Source organism: Panthera uncia, chromosome F2 (genome assembly GCF_023721935.1).
Source record: "Panthera uncia isolate 11264 chromosome F2, Puncia_PCG_1.0, whole genome shotgun sequence".
In the NCBI taxonomy this organism is placed as follows: domain Eukaryota; kingdom Metazoa; phylum Chordata; class Mammalia; order Carnivora; family Felidae; genus Panthera; species Panthera uncia.
Genome location: NC_064812.1, coordinates 49,971,139 through 49,986,664, shown reverse-complemented (window position 1 = coordinate 49,986,664; position 15,526 = coordinate 49,971,139).

Here is a 15,526-nt window from a genome sequence, read left to right as displayed (position 1 = left end):
CTTTTTTTTTCTCTAGCTGTGAATGTCCTGGATAAAATAAAATTTGATCTTCATCAGTCTTATTAAATAGACTAATAAAAATTTAAAATTGTTACATTAGAAAAATGCATTATGAATAACATGGTTCAGTTACTTTCAGACAGTACTAAATATAGATTAGAGATGATATAAACAATTGAAACCTGGTCAAGGTACTACTAATAATCTTAAAATGAAATAAAAGGAAGTATGGCAATGGTATGTGAAAATAAGGAGAGATTACTTACTAGGAAATACTAATTTGTAGTATCAAGAATAAATAAATTGCTTATTTCTTAATGATCACAATAAATATCTAATTAAAGTATTAATTAAATTATTCATCAAGATTGCTTCTGAATGGAAAATGCTTAAAACCAGCAGTATTTATTGATATTTCATGCAATAAAAAAGAAAATAAAAGATGCAATTACTTCAGCTACCTTCTCAGTTAAAACAGTTTTTAAGGAAAACATAGCAGTGGCTAACCTGGCTCCCGCATGAGATGACTTTTTTATGACATTTTCAGTGTGCCTTCAATACATGTACTTCTAGTCTAAATTATTAGCCTGAACTACTTTCCTTTTAGACACTTCAGATAGTATTTTTCAAGAAATAAACACATACAGTGCAAGTGGAAAATAAAACCACTTTCCATTTCTCCATTTATGGGAGGTTGAACCTCTTTGGATTGCTAGGGCTGTAGATTTTTCAGAATGTGTTCTTCAGAGTGAAGTCAAATGATACTACTTTTCTCTCAAATTATCAGCCAACTGAAAAAAACAAAATCATTATTTCCAAATTTCAAATTTAACTATACCATAAGTTGTACAAACAAGACCACCTTGCTTTTCTCACCTTTTTTTAAAATGTGGTCTATGTGAGAATGGACACCCCCTGATTATTGTGGCCTATTGTCAACTTTATGGACATACGCAGACCTCCTCTGTCTTACACAATGTGTAGCATTTTTTAATACAACCAACAACAGGTATGTGATAAAGAATTTAAAAGGAGGCTACGAAAGGTCAGAAAAAGTACTTGAATCTCTTTCAACATGGAGCTATTTCTTGAGTCTTTTTTTTTGTTATTTTCACATTTCTTAAAGAAACGTAATGCTAAACTAGCATTAGTGCATACAGGAAATAATGGCAACAGAAGTCATTTATTGAATACGTATATGATATTGAGCAAAATCACTATGCTGAGCACATTTGTTTTTCAATAAATATTTATTGAGTACCTACTATATACCTGATAACATAGAAGGAATTAGGAAAAGGAAGGTAATCACTGCCCTCAAGGAACTTATAATCCAATATTTAAAAAGATGAAGATATGCAGCAGGAATTATGAAAGCATAGACTAGCTTGAGGCAAAGCTTTCTGAAGGAGCTGAGGATTGAGCTACTATTAAAGGATAATTGGAAGATTTGCATATACAGATGAAGAGAAATGACATTGTAAACAGAGAAGTTGTGTGAACAGAGTATCGATGAGAAAACAGTATATGACATGTGTTTAAGAAATAACAGATAATTTGGCATTTGGGAGGTTGGGCCTGGCAAGAGATTAGTCTGGGGAGGTATGTAGAGGTAAAATCATGAAAGCACTGACATGACATGTGAAGATATTTAAATTTTATCCAAGAGGCTTGTAAGCCAGTTAAGAGTTTCAAAAGTTCTGCATAGCTTATATACATATCTTATATACAATCTTATAACACGTATCAGGGTAGAGTTTGTATTTATGAGATTGTATTGGTTAGGGCTACCAAGAGAATTTACTATAGACTGGGTGGCTTAAACAAATTTATTCTCTCACAGTTCTGGAGGCTTAGAAGGCCAAAATCAAGGTGCTAGCAAAGTAGATGTCATTTTGAGGTCTCTTTCCTTGGCTTTTTGATGGACACCATGTCACTGTGTGCTTGAGCACGGAGGGGGGGAGAGAGAGCGAGAGAGAGAGCTCTCTGGTGTCTCTTATTGTAGAGGTACTAATCCCATTATGAGTCCCCCACTGTCATGACCTCATCTAACCTTAATTACATCACAATGATTCTATTTCCAAATAACATCACATTGGACGTTAAAGCTTGAGCATATGAATTTGGTGGGGGGGGATCACAGACATTCAGTCTATAGCAAAAAAAGAAAAAGGCTGTTATGGTAATAAAGAGGGAGAGATAATAAAGGCTTGAGCTAGAACTGGTAAGGTACATGGACAAAAGGAATGAGAGAGTAGTTATGGGGTGAAATCAATGGATTTTGGTGATTGGAGCTGAGAGAGAAAAAGCAGTCCATTTTTTCCCATCTCCAGTATCGCCCGTCAACTCCAGACCACCAGGTGAGGCTAATGTCCAGTCTCTGCCCTGCACTTACCCAACTCCTACCTGTTTCCACACTGCTGCCCCTCACCTCACTACCCTACTTAGGACTTTCCAGCCATAATGATACTCAACAGCTTCTTCCAAGTACCTGATTATTTCCCAGGTTAGCACATTTACACATTATGGAGGACAAAATAGGTAAGCATACAAATAAATGCAACCTTATACACTGAATCAGAAGAGGAAGCAACTAACAGTATAGTCAGTTCTGCTATGACTCAATGTTTGCTTTTCTAAAAATCAACACGCTATGCAAAATTGTGAAATATGAAGCTACGAGGCTAATGAGAAAATCAAGGTTTGGATTTTCAAAAATTGCGTTAGTGACTTTTTTTTAGTGGTAAGAACCTAATACAGATGGTAGCATTGTTGATATTTACTAATAGTTAAGAAATACATAAATGACACAACATAAAATCTGAAGTTTGCTCCGGCATCAGAAGAGTTGTGGTTGTGTTGCTGCGGGGTAGAGGAAGGACGGTGATGTGAAATCCGAGGGAAGGTTGTAGCAAGATGCAGATGGATGTGACTCTTAGGCCAGTGACCTGAAATAGCGTGTTTGAGGTGTGCATCAGCTCGAGTTGCTGCTTTTCGCTGCCAGTCAGCTGGCGCTGTTTTTTGCGTTCACCTCATGTTTCTCATGCGGGAAATCACACGTAAGCAATCCCAAACTGTCCCTTGGTACCAAATGCTTTGTTACAAGTTTACGTTTTCAAAACAATCATTGTGACAGAACTGAGTATAATTGTGCCTAGAGCAGTTGGGAACAGCACCACAAAGGTGGTGTCGTGTGAAGTGAGTGTGTACTAGCAGGAAAAGAAGGAAGGGAACTAGACAAACAGAAACGTCATAGAGCGGACGAGGTGTGAAAGAGAATGTCATGTTTTACAAACTGCCCGGCGTGTGATTTTCTCATATTAACCCATTTCCTGGGTTTTTAAAAAAAATACTATTTTCCTCATAGGAATTATCCTAATTTTGCCCCCCCCCCTTTTCCCACACTTGATTCTTTATTTTGTATTATTTGGGGAAAAATGATTTGCTTTCATTTGATATCTGAAATGATATCAAATGATATCTGAAATGATAAAAGCACACGTATATTTTATTTTTGTGTGTGCTTTTATTTTTGTATAATTCACCAGATAACATGACAACATTGTACACATTTCATGCCTTTCTTCCTAACAGCTGAATATACAAATAGTCCTTTCAGGTCTAAAAATAAGCAAGCATAATTCACATACTTGAAATGACTAAAATGGTAACTTTATGATTTCTAATCCTGGTATAATCATGTCTTCATTTTGTCTGTATTCTGAAACATCACAAATTTAAAGTTCATGTTAGCCAAAATTAATGTTAGAATTTTTAATTCCGCCAAGGAAGTATTGCTTCTAGGGGTTTAATTTAACATAGTTGATTACAAGTTAATAAAATATGTGTTCTTATATTACATAGATCCATCATATCAATTAAAATCACTTATTTAATACCTGCCATATGCATAATACGATCTTTGGGTCTGTGCTTCTTTTTCATTTCAGTTCAAATCTTACAATTTCCAGTGCTCCCTCCTGTGTTGTATATTATGAATTTGTACTGAGAATACTCCTGAGGGACGCGCACTGAATGGGAAAAAATACTTCAATGGAAAACAACAATATTATTTAACTCACTCAAATGATTGTGTTAATTGATTTCCTGATAGACACAGACCTTGTTTTTCCACATGGATGATCAAATTTATTTTAGAGTCAAATCCTTTGAGGACACTGCAATCTAAGTTTTCCATAACTTCCTGTTTTATATTGGCAAATATCTTTATTAGATGGAGCAGTCACTTGAGATAGAATGAAAAATGTGCTGCTTAATCAACAAAATCATTGAACCTATTCAAACTACATGTAGTACATTGTTTCCTTTAGGGTCCTATAAAGTGTGCTGCTGAAGTGTTCTAAATGCTGCTTTTATTTTCTGCAAAAATTCTGTAACATTTTAGTGTCTGGGTATTTATTAGCTCTCCAACGACATCTGGAGGGCAAATGTTTCACTGAAATCTCTAAGATAGTTGTAGTGACGCTTATTCCAGAAGGACAGTTATGTAAGTCCTTTGATTCTTATTTCCTGTTTCCATTCTCCCACTTGCCCTTTTGCGCAATTCGCTTTACTCACTTTGCACCTTTTGGTACTCTAAGATGGGAACAGTATGAGAAAGATAATAAATTCGTGTAAGTTAATTCTACTGTTCTATTGGGATAAATTAAAGAACAAATTTTAAAATGGATAAATAAGACCTCTGTTTCATTTATTCAGCCCTTCCAAGTGCCCTTGATTAAATGAGCTACTTCTTTATTCCTCATAGTTTTTATCTGTTTTTTTTCCAAACTGTAGAAAGAATGTTTGAAGTGTGAGACGAGTTTGGATAAAACTTCCTTTACGCTTTAAATAATATGTCATGTTCGTCAATTTAGAATTTATTTGGGAGAGACCTTGAAATCCAATTATCTGAGAAGGTTAGGGGACAAAATAACAGGGTACAGGTAAAGCCGAATATATGTCCAATGATAAGATGCAACTTATAAATTGCTAATGTAAAGAACTATTGCACCTTAAAAATATCTGCCATCATCACATTTAAATAATATGCAAGATGGAATCAGCCTAAGTTCTACAGCCACATATTAAATAATTCAAATAAATGTGGGAAAATGAAGAGAAAGAAAGTAGATGGCGAAGCCTAAAATGCTGGAGTGTGAGAACTCTGTTTTTGGAGATAGCATCTGTTATTTCATATATTTTTATGAATTTATCAGTGAAGCTAAGAGAAATGTGAATCCACAGGAGGAAAAAAATGACATAACTGCTCTTGAAGGTGTGATTGCCAAAATCCTTATCCTTATAAAAGTGATTTTTTGAGGTTAAAAGGAAAAGAAATCTAGCATCTGTAAGCATTTTACAGTTATAACATTTTACAGACAGGTTAAAGCATTGTTGGGAGAATTTCCACATGGCTGGTATTTATTAAACCTAAAAGTTAAAATTACTTTCTTCAGTTTTATTGCAATGCAAACATTTTGTATTGTTTGTCAGGATAACTTTATAAAAGATTTAGAAATGGGAAATGTGCTTGTGATGGTCTGTGACTGAAGGAAAACAGAAGGGACTTTGGTTTCTGTCATACATAAAGTATGGCATTCCGGATTACAAGGAGGGTTCTCTTTTTCTGCATGTCTCTCTTGAGATCAAATCTGGGACATTCTAGCCATCTCTGGTTAGCTGAAAGTATAGATTATGTTTTGGCTCTCTAAATCTTTTTGCTGGAGGAAATTAAATTGTGCATTTTAGTAAGAACAGTGTATTTTCATCAAGTTTTTGCAGTGAGTGTGAATTGAGAAAGGGTACAATACGATTCAAAAATGAAAACTAAGATCTCCCAATTATCTGATTATGTCCCTAAGGAATGAAGCACAACCCTATTTAATTCAGGAAAGATGTATGGTGCACCTTCTAAACCACAAATACTGGCATATTCTTTTTCTGCTTATACTCTCCTGGGGAGGTGGGGAGACCTTTAACCAAGGACTGTTCCAGGTGCTATGAAAACCACAAAGGAGACTGGCTCTAACTCTCTTGGCGGAAAAGCAGGGAAGGGAGATTCCACACAGAAAAAAAAAGCACATACAAAAGAAGCGATGCTAACATCAGTGGAGTGGGAACATACAGTCCAAGTTTTTCATGAGCATGAATCCAAAAATCTAAACAAGAGGAAAATATTAGCAAGTCAAAGGCAGTGATCTATAGAAAGGATAACGTATAATGATCACATTGGGTTTATTCTAGAAATGCAAGTCTGGTGTAACATTTAAAAATGATAACTTGAGCCCCACTCACCTCACATCATACAAAAAATTTTTTCAGTTATATTGGAGATCAAAGTGAAAATAATGAAACTTCAACGCGTAATCATAGGAGCATATTTTCATTATCTTGGTGAACAGAAAATTTTCTTAAAGGTAACATAAATTCATAACTACAACAGGAAAAATGAAAATATAGACCTAATTAAAAATAAGAACTTGTATTTATCAAATATATCATCTAGAGAATGAAAAGCAAGCCAAAGTATGGAAGAAATCATTTGATCTGTCTCTACCTGTATTTTTATATATCTGACAAAGAATTCCTATCCAGAATTTATAAAGGAGTCCTACAAATCAATTTAAAAGAAAACTCAACAGAGAAATGGAGGAAAACTTGAAATAGCACTTTAGAAGACAGGATATACAAATGAAAAAAAAAACACAATAGTTTATAACCTCATTAATCACTAGGGAAATGCAAATTAAAAACTATAGTGATATCCCAGTACACACCCACCAAAATGATTAAAATAAATGTACTGACAAACGTTGGCAAGGATGTGGAACATCAAGAACTCCCTTGAATTGCTGGTGGGAGTGAAAATGGATATAAGCACTTTGGAAAATATTATATAGCTACAATAATTAAAGCAAAGTCTTGGTCACATCTATTAAGGCTAATGATAGATCACCTAATGAACTAGTAATTCTCCTAGATATAAATATATACCCCCTAAAAACAAATACATATGTTTACCAAAAGAGTTATAAAAGTATTTTCATATGTTATTTCTAGTAGCTCCAAATTAGAAACCACCCTAAAGTCCGTCAACATTAGAATGTACAAGAAAAATTGTAGTGTATTGATACAATGAAATGCTCTTAAGTAATTAAAATGAATAGAATATTCTGGTATCCATCAGCGCATTTAAATATCACAAACATAATTTTGAGCACAAGAAGGCAAATACAAGAGTACATAGCATATGGTTCTATTTATATGAAGTTCAAAAACAACTAACTTATGATGTTATTAGTTGGTATGGTGTTTACTTGAAGAAGAGGTGACTGGGAAGAGGTAAGAGTAGGGCAGTTGCTGGATCTTGGTACTGATTACATAGTGTGTTCACTTTGTACAATGTATCAAGCTCCATATTTATCCTCTGTAAAACTTGTATGTGTTATTTTTCAATATAAATTTTACATCTAGATTATTACATCTAGAAGTACCAGTCTGGGCTTTTGGTGTCATGTTTTCAGTCATTGTCTTTCCAGCTGAAGGTGTAAACTTTTTTATGAGCAGAGACTAACTTGTACATTGTGTGCAATCCATTGGTACCATCCCCATGGATTTAATTAATTTAATGGACGCTCTTAAGTATTGTAAGTGGAGAGAAACATAACAGGATTTTCATTTTTAAAATGTTATTGTTATTCATAGAAGTTTCATAATTTTTTGAGTTTATGCTATTTAAGGCAAAGTAATGCATTAAATGAACATATTATGACATTTCTCATATTCCAACTCACCATAGATGATGAATATGATGACCAGGCATCTATTCCAGCCTTTTCCTGGTTTTACTTGCTCTGCTTTGGAAACTGGGAAACTAAAAATGCCAAGCATGAGTCATTTATTTTGTTGATTTCTATTGTAATAGGCACAGGGTAGTTTAGGAATGAGCTATTGTTTCCTAATCCTAAAGGCAGATTAGTTGTGACAATGGCAATGGTGGCAGGATTCTAGAGCCTACTTTGTACTCAGAAAGTGACTTCCTGAGCCAAGAGAAATGGTGGCAGCTCATCTGGGTGCTCAGTTCTGCAGCGTAGCTTTGAGTGAGCTTTGATGAAAGCTCAATTTAAGTCTCTTTCTTCATCCCTTTCAGTGATCTTGTAAGCTATTTAATGCCTTATAGTAAATGCCTTTCTGTACAAAGTACCTACAAGTGAATCTTTTTTCTGCAACTGATTCCTAGTTGGTAACAAAAGAGCATAGTCAGCATTCTGTACAAGGAACAAAACTTTAAACTAAATGGATAAACAATTTGTATCCTCCTCTATAATTAGAGTTTAATCTTGGCCTTCTCATCTATGATCACAGGGAATGTTAACTAAAAATAAATGTTGTCAGTTCAATTCCATCACCACTATTGAAAACTTTAAGATACCATATTCTACTTTTATTAAATCCAGTAAGATATTCCATGTAATTATAAGCATTAGGGTCTACACGAGAAAAGCAATACGAATGTCATTGTACTACTAAATAGTGAGTCTTTGTGGTTGTAATTTACCTTTTCCCATTTGCTTATTATGCCATGTGGTTGTATTTTCCCTGTACTGGTGAATCAGTAGGTGCAGGGTTCTTCTGTCTTATTAGATTTCATTGAGTTGATTTACTACCATACAGGAATAGAGGAAAAATATAAAACTCATAACAGTGCATGCAAGCACACGCATACACACACGCACACACACACACACAGAAATAGAGAAAGAGGAAGATGGGGGGAGTGGGAGAGGGAGAGATAAAGAGAGAAATAGAGAGAGGTGGGGGGAGAGAGAATCTGGTCTATTCAAAACATGAAGTATTGTTTATCATGGCCATTTCTTTAGCTAAAGGAGTAGATAATTATTTTCCTAAAAATCACAAAAGAGGATACTGGTGATTTATTTAGTTTTCCCTCATGGTATTAAGCCACAATAAACACTATTTTTTGCAACATAATGACTGTTAAGCAACTTTGTATATGCTTGCCTCTTGATGGTTTGTTTCTCAATTTACAATTTCACAATTCATGTAACATTTTATTGAGCACCCACTAAGTACAGAGTGTTGGGCATTATAGGAGATATAAAGCTACCCATGAAACTGACTCTGTTCTCATAATTAATCTTATGGGAGAGGCAGACACAAATATTTACTTTAATTATAAAACAAATCACTATAATTTGTTGTAGTAGATTGTGGTCAATATTATAAATAAATTGTCATGTGAGTATAGAACAAGGAAAAACAAATTCGAAAATGAGGGTACTGGAGAAAGCTCAGGACAGATATTTTGTTTGAGTTACGTAGCAGGACCTTTCAAAAAATAAACATCATAAACAAATGCTATTAATGGACAGGTAGGTTTATAAAACAACCAAGAGCTGTTCCTTTGCCATATTATGGAGGGTGGGGGAAGCTAAGACTATAAAAGAAGAAAAGTTGAGGCCAGAGTTTGGAAGATCATAAACATCATGCTAAGAATTTTAGATGTTATTCCATTGTCATCTGGAAGCAAGGAATTAAAAATGTAAGTAAGTTAGGGCATTCTGTATTGACCAATGGAAAGATTGGAGCTGAGTGAGAGAGGTTTGAGTGGTAAAAAGTCATGATAGTAGGAATGGGGAGGGGCAACGTACATAGGAAGTGTATGTTGATTAAGGAGTAATAAGAGGACTAGTTATGAGAGAAAGATCCCTAGAATGTGGCCAAAGAAACCTGTGTATAGGGTATCATTCACTCAAAGTGTTAGACAGAATAATGTCCCCCTTAAGATGTCCATGTACCAATCCCCAGAACCTTTGAATATGTTAACTTCTGTGGAAAAGAGACTTTGCAAATGTGGTAAAGGATCTTCAGATGGGGAGACGTTATCCTGGATTATCTGGATGGGTCCATGTAATCATGAGGGACCTTATGAAATGGAGGCAGCATGATACAAGTGAGCAAAAGGAGATATGAAAATGGAACCAGCTGTTGAAATAATGTACTTTGAAGATGGACAAAGAGGCCATTAAGTCAAGAAATGCCAGCAGCCTCTAGAAGCTAGGAGATGCAAGGAAATGGGTTCCCCAGATTCTACTCTGAAGCATCCAGATGGAATGCAACATGACCTACAATTTAACTTTATACTTTGATTTACAGCCATTAAGAAAATAAATTTGTAGGGTTTTTTTCCTAATTTTTCTTACGAAAAATTTTAAATGTAGATTTTATAGTGTACATACTACAGTGAATTATTGTTACAGGGAATTCTTAACATGTCCGTCATTCAGGATTTTTTAAATAATAGTGTAATTTACATAGTATATTAGTTTCAGGTGCACATGATTTGGGATTTGTATACACTACAAAAGTGTAAGTCACAATAGGTCTAGTGATCCACCATCCATCACTACACAAACTTGCACTTTTTTTCCTTAGGATGAGAACTTTCAATATCTACTCTCTTAACTACTTTCAAATATAGAATATAATATTATTGACTACAGTCATCATGGTGTACATTACATCTCCAAGATTTACTTATTTTATAACTGAAAGTTTATGCCTCTTAATACCTTTTACTGTTTTGCCCACTCCCCTACACCTCTCTCCCCTGGCAACCATCAATCTGTTCTCTGTGTCTCCTGGTTTTGTTTTGTTTTGTTTTGTTTTGTTTGTTCATTAAAGTTCATCTGTGTTGTCAAAAATAGCAAGATTTCATTCTTTTTTATGACTAATATTCCATTGTGTGTGTACATGTATATGTCTGTATATGCACATATGTATATGTATGTATGTGTGCATATATATGTGTGTGTGTGTGTGTGTGTGTGTGTGTGTGTGTGTATTACATTTTCTTTATCCATTCATTCATCAGTAGACATTTAGGTTGTCTTCATATCTTGACTATTGTAAATAGTGTTGCAATAAACATTGGGGTATATATATGTTTTCAAATGAGTGTTTTCATTTCCTTTGGATAAATACCCAGGAATAAAATTAATGGATCTTATGGTAGTTCTATTTTTAACTTTTTTGAGGAACCTCCATACCATTTTCCATAGTGGCCACAATAATTTATATTCCCACCAGTAGTGAACTAGGGTTCCCTTTTCTCCAAATTCTCACCAACACTTGTTTCTTGTCTTTTTGACAGTATCCATTTTGACAAGTGTGCGGTGATATTTTATTGTGATTTTGATTTATTTTGTTTATTTTGATTTTGATTAGTGATGTTGAGCATCTTTTCATGTACCTGTTGGCCACCTCTATGTCTTCTTTGGAAAAAATGTCTATTCAGATCCTTTGTCCATTATTTAATTAGATTCTTTGTTTTTGTTTGTTTGTTTTTTGTTACTGGGTTGTAGAAGAGCTTTATATATTTTGGATATTAACCTCTTATCAGATATATGATATGCAGATATGTTCTCCCATTAATCAGGTAGCATTTTCATTTTGTTGTTGGTTTCTTCTGCTGTGAAGAAGCTTTTTCTTTGGATGTAGTCCCATTTGTTCATTTTTGGTTTTGTTGCCCTTACCTTTGGAATTAGGTTCAAAAAAATCATTGCCAGGGTCAGTGTCCAGGAATTTATTGCCTGTTTTCTTCTAGTAGTTTTATGGTTTCAGGTTTGCATTTAAGTCTTTAATCCATGTTGAGTTAATTTTTGTATATGGTGTAATATAGTGGTCTACTTTCACTCTTTTGCCTATGGCTATCCATTATCCCAACACCATTTATTAAAGAGACTGTCCTTTCCCCATTGCAAATTCTTGCCTTCCTTGTTGTAAATTAATTGACCATATATTCATGGATTTATTTATGGGCTTTTTATTCTGTTCTATTGATCTTTGTGTTAAGTTTTACACCAATACTATATTGTTTTGATTACTATAGCTTAGTAATATAATTTGAAATTAGGAAGCATGATGACTTCAGCTTTGTTTTTTTCTCAAGATTGCTTTGGCTATTTGGAATCTTTTGTGGCTTCATACAAATTTTAGGATTGTTTGTTCTATTTCTGTGAAAAATGCCATTGGAATTTTGATAAGGATTGCATTGAATCTATAGATTGCTTTGAGTATTATGGACATGTTTAAAAGAATTTTTAATGTTTATTTTTGAGAGAGAGAATGAGCAGGGGAGGGGCAGAGAGAAAGGGAGACACAGAATCTGAAGCAGGCTCTAGGCTCTGAGCTGTCAACACAGAGCTTGATGTGGGGCTTGAACCCACAAACTGTGAGATCATTACCTGCGCCAAAGTCGGACACTTAACTGACTGAGCCACCCAGGTGCCCCAAGTAATATAAACATGTTAACAATATTAATTCTTCCAAGCCATGAGCACAGAATATCTTTCTATTTATTTGTGCCTTCTTCAATATCTTTCATCAATGTCCTATAGTTTTAAGTGTAAAGTTCTTTCACCTCCTTGATTAAATAAATGTATTCTTTGGTATTTTATTCTTTTTGATGCAAATGTACATGAGGTTAAGTTTTTTATCATAGTTCATTATTATTATATAAAAACACAATAGATTTTGCATATTGATTTTGTAACCTTCAATTTTATGAATTCATTTATTAGTTCTAAAGGTTTTCTGGTGGATTGTGTAGAGTTTTCTGTATGTAAAATTATACCACCCACAAACAATGATGGCTTTACTTATTCCTCTCCAATATGGATGCGTTTTATTTCTTTTTGCTGTATAATTACTCTGGCTGGGACTTCCAATACTATGGTGAATAAAAGTGGTGAGAGTGGACATCTTTGTCTTATTCCTGAACTTAAAGGAAAAACTTTCAGCTTGTCACCATTGAATAAGATGTTAGCTATGGGCTTGTCGTATATGGCCTTTATTATGTTACGGTACTTTCCATCTGTACTGACTTTGCTGAGACTTTTTATCATAAATGGATGTTGAATCTTGTCAAATGCTTTTTCTGTATTTATTGAGATGATCATTGGTTTTCATCCCTTATTTTGCTAATGTGGTGTATCATGATGATTAATTTGTAGAAGTTGAACCATCCTTGCATCCCTGGAATAATTCCCACTTGATCATTGTATTTGATCCTCTTCACATATTGTTGAATCCCATTTGCTAATATTTTGTTGAGGATTTTTGCATCTATGTTCATCAGGAATATTGGCTGTGTGTGTGTGTGTGTGTGTGTGTGTGTGTGTGTGCTGTCTGGTCCAGTTTTAGTATCAGGGTAACAACTAGCCTTATAAAATAAGTTTGGAGGCATTCCCATCTCTTCAGTTTTTTGGAAGAGCTTGCCAAGGTATTAAATCTTTTTTGAATGTTTGATAGGATTCACCAGTGAAGTTATCTAGTCCTGGCCTTTTGTTATTTGGGATATTTTATATTTTTGTTGTTGTATTTTATATCTTTTTATTTTATGTATCCCTTAACTATTGTAGTTAGAGTTATTTTTACTATTTTTGTCTTTTAATCTTCATATTAGAAAGCTAAATTAACTCCAGTGACATTTTACTTTCATATATTTTCTTGTTTCTAATTAGAGACCCTTCTTTTAAGTTTAAAAATCCCTTTAACATTTATTTTAAAGCCAGTTTAATAGTGATGAATTCTGTTAGCTTTTGTTTCTCTGGAAAGCCTTTTATCTGTCCTTCAATTCTGCATGATAACCTTGCCAGGTAGAGAATTCTTAGTTGCAAGTTTTTTGCTTTCAGTACTTTAAATATATCACCCTTCTGGCCTATGAAGTTTCTGCTGAGGAATCTGCTGATAGTCCCTGGTATGTAACAAGTTGTTTTTTTCTATCATTTAAAATTTCCTCTTTATCTTTAACTTTTGATATTTTAACTATAATGTATCTTGGTGTAAATTTGTGTTGTTTTAAGTCACTATTATTATGATAATATGCATCCTCAGGAATATGTAACAAATAAAGATTTTTTTTACCTAGAAGTAGGTTGTAACTCTAACAGATATCTAAAAATCAGGAAGTAGTTTTGGAATTGGGTAAGGGCTAGGGGCTAGAGGAATTTTTAGTATGATCCAAAAAATTAGATTACGCTTAACAAACTTTTAGTAGAAAATGAATGTTTAAGGATACAGAAAAAAAGTGAGGAGCAATATAGAGAAAATCTACATTGCCTTAAAGAATACTTACCTTCATACTAAGCAAACCATTGGTAGAAAGTACATTAAATGTTTAAGTTGAGAGATACTGGTGAGGACTCAAAAGGAAATGAGGAACATGTTATTGAAAAAGGGCTTCTTTGTTATATAATGGTAGAAAGCTTGCTTAACTTGTGGAAAGCAGATGAACTGTTATCTGGTACATGTAATGCATTTACATGGTAAGTGATGAATTAGGATATTTAGCTCAGGAAATTTACAAGCAATGCATTGAAGGTATGACCTGATTTCTTCTTGCTATTTACTGTAAAATGTAAAGAGAAAGAGGTAAATTCAGGAAATAACTGTTAACCAAAAAGGAATCAGGATTTGATAATGTTGGGAATTCTCAGTCTATCCATACTACAAAAGATGCCAAAATAAGGATATTCACTGTCAGGAAAGCATGCTCCAGAGATGTGTGACTGGCCAATCTTTTGTTAATGCTTTGAAAGGATAGAAAGGTAAGTGTGTTCAGTCATACAGAGGGTTTTTGAAGAGATATGCATATGTCTTATGGGTCCTCTCTGCCATCTTGGCAGGATCCAGGAATAGAGGATTCCCCCCAAAGATTATGGACGATCTTCTGGTCTAATGGAGTGAATCCCCATGCCATATATGGGAGACCACTGGGTTCTTAAGGATGTTATACAAGCAGAAATACTGCCATCTTGATCTGAAAGGGACAAAGAAAGAACAAAATAAACAACAGCTGGGGCACCTGGGTGGCTCAGTTTGTTGAGAGACCAACTTCGACTCAGGTCATAATCTGGTGGTTTGTGAGTTTGAGCTCCACATTGGCCTTGCTGCTGTCAGCCTGTCAGTGCAGGGCTTGCTTTGGATCCCGTGTCCCCCTCTCTTTGCCCCTTCCTGCTTGTGCTCTTCCAAAAATAAATATATATTTTTAAAAAAATAAATGAAGAAATAAAGACTGCTGGACTCAACAAAATTCTACAGACAAGAAACAGTATGAAAAAACTCCTCTACTACAAACATGCACTATTGTCAAGAAAAATTGTGGATGACTCTGAGGGCAGAGCCTAGGACCAAAAGATGGAACCATGGGCCCAAAGAGCAGAACTATGGTCCTGGAGGGAGGAACCAAGATCCATGGGGGATTATCCCCAGTCCTTGAGACATAATGGAGTTTTTCCAGTTGGATTTTGGACTTTTGAGGTGACAAGATGAGATTTTGAACTTTGAGTTTTTATTCTACTGTATTGAGACTTTTGTATATGGGATAGACACGACTCTTTCGGAGTCAGAGTGCAGACTGTGATGGAGAGAATAATGACTTTCTTAAGATACCCACATCTTAATCCCCAGAACTTGTGTGTGTGTGTGTGTGTGTGTGTGT